Below are 7,078 nucleotides of genomic sequence, written 5' to 3' on the forward strand. Positions count from 1 at the left end.
AACACTCACAAAATGCTACATGTGCATCCATCCATCCATTGTCTTCTGCTTATTCCTATTCAGGGTTGCGGGGGGTGGAGCCTATCCCAGGGGCTATGGGCAAGAGGTGGGGTTCACCCTGGACAGGTCACCAGTCCATCACAAGGCCAACACATAGAGACAGACAACCATTCACACTCACAGTCACACCTACGGTCAATTTAGAGTATCAATCAGCCTCGTCCCCTCTTGATGTCTTTGGACTGTGGAGGAAGCTGGAGTACCAGAGAGAACCCAGCAGGAACAGGGAGAACATGGAGACTCACACAGAAAGACCCCGTACTCCAGCCGGGGCTGGAACCCGGAACCTTCTTGCTGTGAGGCCACAGTGCTGACCACTGCACCACCGTGCTGCCGCTACATGTGCATCCACTTTGAAATCTTTCCTCCCACTTCCACATGTCAGCACAGCAGTATCCCGGCCACAAGAACCCACAATCACGATCTTACCAAGAGGACATTTTGAACAAAATGCTATTATTGCTGTATTTAAAACATCTTTTCAAAAGTAAAAGTACTGTAAGTAGTACAGTCTGTGGAGGAGGCAGGTCTGACAGATGAACTGGACAGATTTTGGTGGACAGTCAAAGGTCAGCGTCTGTGTTTCCTAACTTAAGGTGATATCTGTGGCAGAACGTCCTCTGAACTAAAACACAACCGGGTCACTGTCACCTCACAACAACGCAACACCGCTGGATCACATCGGGGGAATTTCTCTAAAGTTGCGACAGACATCCACCGGGACTCCAGGATGGCCTGAAAAAAGTGTGCTGGTCAAAGGTCAAGGTCATTGTGACAGGCTCAATCGGAGCGGAGTCATAAAACTGGAGTATTTCAAATACCAGAGTTGTCATGGATCCAATATATCATTACACCCCTTCTTCAAACTTGTTCTTCCCTGTCTGAGATTTTAGTGGCAGACTGTATTGAAGTATTTTACAGCTCCACGCCGTGAGTGGCCTTAGTGAAGCAACAGGAAAGTTTGCATGCCCCGCATTCCCAGCAATCTTCCCTCTTCACCCGGTGGGATTGCATTCGGACCCTCTCACCAGCGGAGTGTCAGAGAGAGTGACGACACTTGTGAAATCCTAGCTGTCTGTTTCGTTGCCGGGACGCGGCACACGGGGTCATTTCAGACCCCCCTCCCCCCCCCCCCCCCCCCAACTCCTTTCTTTGACCTCATGGAAAACTCTCATGGGAGTTAGGGGGCTTAATTGGAGCTAAACAGAGGGGATCGCCACTCTGAAGCTATGTGTAACTGAAACATGTCCTGCGGTAAACACGTCCACGCGTCTGCTGTTAATAAATAGCCGCGCTGCTGATTGACTCGTGCGCTCTCCTACGTCAGCGAAGTGCTGGGGCTCGTAGTTTTTCCAGCCAAGTCTGTTGTTGGTTAGTAACCGTGGTAACAGGCCGCTACGGACCAGATGGATCCGGAGCCACAACTGAAAGAAGAGCAGATTTGATAATGAGAAACAACACTAAACGCTGCTTTGAGGATGTAGGCATGATGGAGCGCACAGACAGCCCTCTTTGATATCCACCAAACTGTCTCTGGGTGAGTCAAGTTCTAAGTGTTGGGAAGCGAACTGCCGTAAACAGAGTGTGTATCCACTCATACATGGGATTATTTTGTCCTTAAAGGTCTGCTCATGGGTCACGATGGCGGCAGCTCCATGAGGAACACACCTGAACTCATCCTCAGCGACGTGAGCGTGGCACACCGGCCGCTTCCGTCCGCAGGTCTACGTCAAAGAATCCCTCTCACAGGAACGTCTTCTTTTGTGCTGTGGGTGGCCAGAACCATAGACAGACACACACACACACACACACATCTATGGCTTGAACAAACTGAGCCAGCGTAATAGCTGAGCAACGCCTTCCCCTGGTGTATTGTAGCTAACGTCTCTCATCTGTACTGAACGACTCATCGATGACCGCAGAGTGACGCTCTGTCACGTCAGCCATCCACGAGGGAGAGGACGCTGTCTTTAACCTGTCAAACCTCATTCACCTCTCTGGATGCCTCTTCCTCCTCAGCACGCCGCCGCCATTTGGGCTCCAACCAGGGCTAGACTCTATGACCCTGCTTTGTCCCACATCCACCCCAGTAGATGCAGAGGACGGTCTGGCTGTGCTAAATACTGCTGAACCTCCCTCCAGAGACCGGTGAACTCCTTTATGAGACTCTGCACTGATTTCGGGCTCATTTCCGGTAGAACTTGGGCTTTAGGAAGAACCTGGTTGGTTCTCTGGTGGGCTTCGTGGCTGCTTGAGCTGCTAAAGACGCTGATATTTTCCTCAGAGGCTGGCGAGGGACAAAATCCGTCCATCCAAACACTGGACCCCAATGAAGGTTTTGAGCTCCCTGGATGGAACCCTGAAGGCTGCACCGGTTCTAAGCACCCACCCTGTAGCCTAAACGGGTGACTTGTACCACAGGTGAGGCGCCAGAGCGATTGTGCTGTGCTCTTATCAGATCAGGTTCCACATGTAAAGAAGCAACACAGTCACACCATGAAATCCCTTCGAATCCTCTTTCGAGGGTGCCGCGTTTTTAGCCCTCCTGTTCCCTGAAGCCATGACGCCGTGTGAGTTGAGGCTAACAACATGGCGTCCAGTTATTACGGCAGCGGAATTGGTGGAGAGTTTACTGTATGTGAGCAGCAACGAATCAGCTCAGGCGTTAGCTCAAGTGGTCAAATGAAGCTGATTATTGCCAAGCGGAGCAGGTTCCTCGTGTCAACCAGCGCTAATTAGCAGAGCTCCAGCCAGCTGTGAGCTAACAGAGAGGACAGCACAGCACAAAGCAACATGTTGTACACAGCATCATTTAGGGTGCAATCTTTTGGCTCATCACTGTGCTTTGCTGATGATTGACGCAAAGGCTTCGATAATTTCATAAGATTGTAAGATCCAGGAAACATTTAAGTACATTTTTGACCCCTTGTATCATCTCTGCCGCTGGGAGCACGGCCGGGCTGTGTTTCCCACTTTTGTCTGGTGTATGATAATTTGAAGAAGCCTGGGAGGGGTAGCGGATCATTGGGGGTGGTCTCCCTGTCACAAACCCACACAATTTTTGTCATCTGCCATCCCATGTGTGGCTCCTGCCAAAACTTTCAAATACCCTGCCCGGTATGACGTGGTTTGGCTCCACTGAGGTGGAAAAGACCTCGACTCGCTTTTCTTTCCACAGTTCTAGCCCTCAAAATCCAGTGCCTGGCGTTACTTGTGACTGAACAAAAACAAGACGGAACATTGGACGGTGTTGTAAGTTATTCATAAACTGCAAAACAACCAGCTCCAAATGCTGGCTTTCCCCGCTGCTGAATCACCTGTTTGTTTTGGAAAAATAAATTGGGAGGAAACTGAAATTATTACTGTACTTCTTTGTATGCACGCTCATACGCAGTTATGAGCGTGCATACATTAATTTATGAGTGGGATGTAGAATAATAAGACATCAGAGGGATTCTGAGGCCAGAATTTAGATTCAAACAGTAGAGAAGTGTCTGAAAGTGACATCAAGTGATCTCTGCTTGTGACCACACAACGTCTTTGGCCTGAAATGAGACGAGAGAGAAGAACAACTGGAGCAGAGATCAAGCAAACATATGAAACGAAGAGATCATGGTGTCACCAGGGACCGTCCAGGAGGCCTGGGGGGACTTTTTTGTCTCCGCAATAAAAAGCTGGAAAAAAATATCACTGGATATCTGTTAATCAACCCTTATGATATTACGGTATTTTTATGCTCCTTCAAAAACGCCACGATAGTGTGTGTTGTTCCTCAGCTGGTGGGAGGAGTGGTGACAACCCTCCCGCCGTCCCCAATCTTTCTTACTGTCAGACTTCCTGTCTCCCATAAATGTTCTCCTTTTCTCTCTGCCGCTGTGACGGAATCCCCTGCTCTGTTTCCTGTTGTGAAAGCCGTTGCCGAGTTACGGCCGTGGGAGGAGTTTACAGAGCTGAGGGAGTGTTCGCTGTGGGCTGGGAGGTTAATTTTCTCTCCCAGAGCCATGTGTGACGTCCAGGCACAACAGCGAGGCTCCCGGAGGCTCAACAACACCTCACTGTCTCTCACTAGTCATGCTTTGCAGGCTCCATGTGCTGTTTTTTTTGTTGTTGCATCAATCAAGAATGGAGCTGGTGTCACTGCAAGGAAGTGGTTTCTGTAGACCAGTTTTTTCTCTGTGGCTCACACCGAGGTCGACCAGTAAAGTTGGCACATTTGGAGGTTTGCGACCACACGTTTTTAGGGTTACAACCTCAAGATATGTTCAGCCTTTTGCACCGGTGTGCTGACAAAGAAAGAAGAAGGCACGAGAACACCGACAGGACAGGAGGAACCGTGTCACTCGATGATGCGGAAATGTAAAAAAACAAAAAACAAACCAAAAAAACCCCCCGAAACGAAACAAAGTGAAAAGGAACTAAAATGAGTACAGTTTTTCCTCCAGTCTCATGAGGGCTCGTGGCGCTGGTGGAGTCTGTAGGACTTCATCCACGCCCTCTCCCCACTACTTCATATTAGTAAATCCCTTACCTGGAAAAAAAAACCCAGCATATTTAGGATAGGACGGTGCAAGGAAGTGTATAAATGAACTGCCCAGTAATTGCAATCAGGGTAAACGTTTGAAATAATCACAAGACCGATTTGAAGTCCTATTGGGCCGCCCTGGTGGACAGAAACCGCTTTGGAATTGAGCTTCCTTGTAGCATCTAAACAGGAACATTTCGGTGAGGAAGTCTTGAAAACACCTTCCTTGAAGTATCCTCTTGTTCAGAAGATCAACTGGAGGCTAACGCGGTCACTCACAGGGTGACGAAATGAGTCTTTTTGCAAAACAACCAGATTGTCTGGAAAAAAAGCGACATGTTTCTGTATGTTCTGATAAAAAGAAATCCCTCTTTATTGGATGTTTCTCTCTCTAGACTCTAAATATTCCACCTACTTTATGATTCCTCCTTCCTACAGGGGCAGGACCGCGACAAGAGACACTCAAGTTCTAGAGACTCTTCGTGCCGGTTGAAGCTGAAAGAGTTCAAAGCGCACGAGCCAGAAACAGTTGGAATCAGCTTGCCAGCTGAAATTAAAACAGCCCAGGCGATGAAAACGGGTGAAACGAGCAAGAATCCAGCCGGATGGAGAAGAGCGATGAAAGATGGCACCTTGGCCGTCAACCCTGGAACGGCGTTCCACCAAGAACACGAACTGGTCCGGAGTACCGTTCTGGCCAGGACACGGCTGCTGTGTGCCATTTGGACATTTCAGTAGCTCAATAAGGAGGATATATTTTGAAGGTTAGAGATGCGTCCTAATTGGAACCCTGGAAGGAGAAAAAGCCCAAACTCTCCTCCCCCATCAAGCCAGTCGGGGAATATCATTACCAGTAACTTTATCTCTGCTGGTTGTTGTTTCTTAATGCAGACGGGGTGCTGTGGAATTTTATAGTGAACCCAGCCAGATGGAATATGACTGGAAAAGCCACTTAGCTGCTTAGTAACAAGATAGCATAATGGCATAATGGCAGGTCTCCCTTTGGCAAATTTAAAAAAAAAAAAAAAAAAAAAAACAGCAAAAAATGTTTAAGAAATACAGATTTGACAAATGTTCCATGCGTCTGAACGTTCTGCAGCGTCAGTGTTCTGTGTCCCACTTACGGCTGAAATCAAATCTAGTTTCAAGTGTTTTGCAACAACGCCTCATCCTGGAGGCCCCGAAATTAAGTTATGGAGTCGTGTTTTTTATTCTGAAAGGAGGCGGTTTGCAGTGCCAGTGATGAAACGTTATATGATGAACGTCCATCAGACAATGGAACATGAAATCCCAAATTACATCTGCAACTGTTTCAGCGGATTCTCCCGCGGACAGAAGGTTTCGGAGCTGTCGGTTTTGCGTGACACGGCTGAATGTGAGTAAACACGTTTGGCTCTAGGATCAGACTGCTTTCGTCCATCAAGCCTGCATAGTAAATCAGTTTTCGGGGGCTAAACTTGCAGGAGAACACCGTATGGACAGGAGGAAGAACTACAGCCTTCAGAAATACGTTCAGTGTAAAGACTACGACACAAAAGTTTAAAAACGGTTTCACCCCAAGATGCTTTGGTGCCTAGAAAGGCTGCAGCACCCTGAGGACGACTAGAACGTGGCAGAGTGCGGTGGCCCGAGAGAGAAATAATAGGTTTTGGTTGGACGAGAGGGGAAATGCCTTTTGAGGCCACAAAACATCAATTGTTTCCTAAATTGAGTTATTTTGAGGCTTCACAAGTTACATCTCGTGGCCGTGAATTAAAGTCCTACTTGATCCAAAAAGTGTACTTGCCCTTTCAAGTACTCACAAATACGTGTCTTGAGCTCGCAAAGGTTTTTTTTTTCTTCTTTTTTCTTTATTCCTCCCGCATCGATTCTTAGTGACTCCAGCATCCAGAAAGAGCGAGCCACGCGTATTTAGCTCGAAGCTAATAGCAACTGGCTAACGGCAGCAAACCTGACCAAAAATGTCAGTCTACATAAAAAGTTTGTGGACAGATGTTTTTGGGTAGTTCCACTGTTGTTAGCCATCAGCAGCCGTTAGCTTCAAGCTAAATATATGTGGCTGGCTCTCTCTGCATTCTGGAGTCACGAAGAAGTCATGCAGGCAGGAAGGAAACATAAGAGCGAGCTTTTGCGACTTGAAAGACAAAATACACTTCTTCGGGTGATGTATCACTTTAAATTAGCTACATCTGGATTTAGTTGTAAGTTTTTCATTTCAGGCATAAAGTTGGAATTCTCCTCCTGCAAACATCTAAAATGTTTCTCCTTTCTTGACACGAATTCGATCAAGTCCCATTTTTCATCTAAATCATCCTCTTCTCGTGTTTTCGTAAAGAGCCACGCTGAGCAAACATAAACATCTACGCTCAACAAACCATAAACGAAAAGAGGATCCCTCCAACAAAGACAAACTCTTCACGGTCAGAACAGTAAATCATTAGTCACGTGGACATTATCTGGCCCATCTCTGCTGCTCATGCAGCAAATCAACTCCAT

The 7,078-nt window shown here is 47.4% G+C and overlaps 1 long non-coding RNA gene across 1 annotated transcript; it reads left to right on the top strand.

The window, feature by feature from the left end:
• Nucleotides 1–1,460: 1,460 nt before the first annotated feature.
• On the top strand, nucleotides 1,461–5,474 carry LOC147240431 (uncharacterized). The gene is made up of 3 exons (XR_015111205.1): nucleotides 1,461–1,597; nucleotides 1,684–2,481; nucleotides 5,021–5,474. It is a non-coding gene; the product is annotated as an uncharacterized LOC147240431 (long non-coding RNA).
• Nucleotides 5,475–7,078: the final 1,604 nt, after the last annotated feature.

This window comes from Aulostomus chinensis, chromosome 22 (assembly GCF_037954235.1).
Source record: "Aulostomus chinensis isolate RoL2024-O1b breed Wild chromosome 22, RoL_Achi_v1.0, whole genome shotgun sequence".
Lineage (NCBI taxonomy): Eukaryota > Metazoa > Chordata > Actinopteri > Syngnathiformes > Aulostomidae > Aulostomus > Aulostomus chinensis.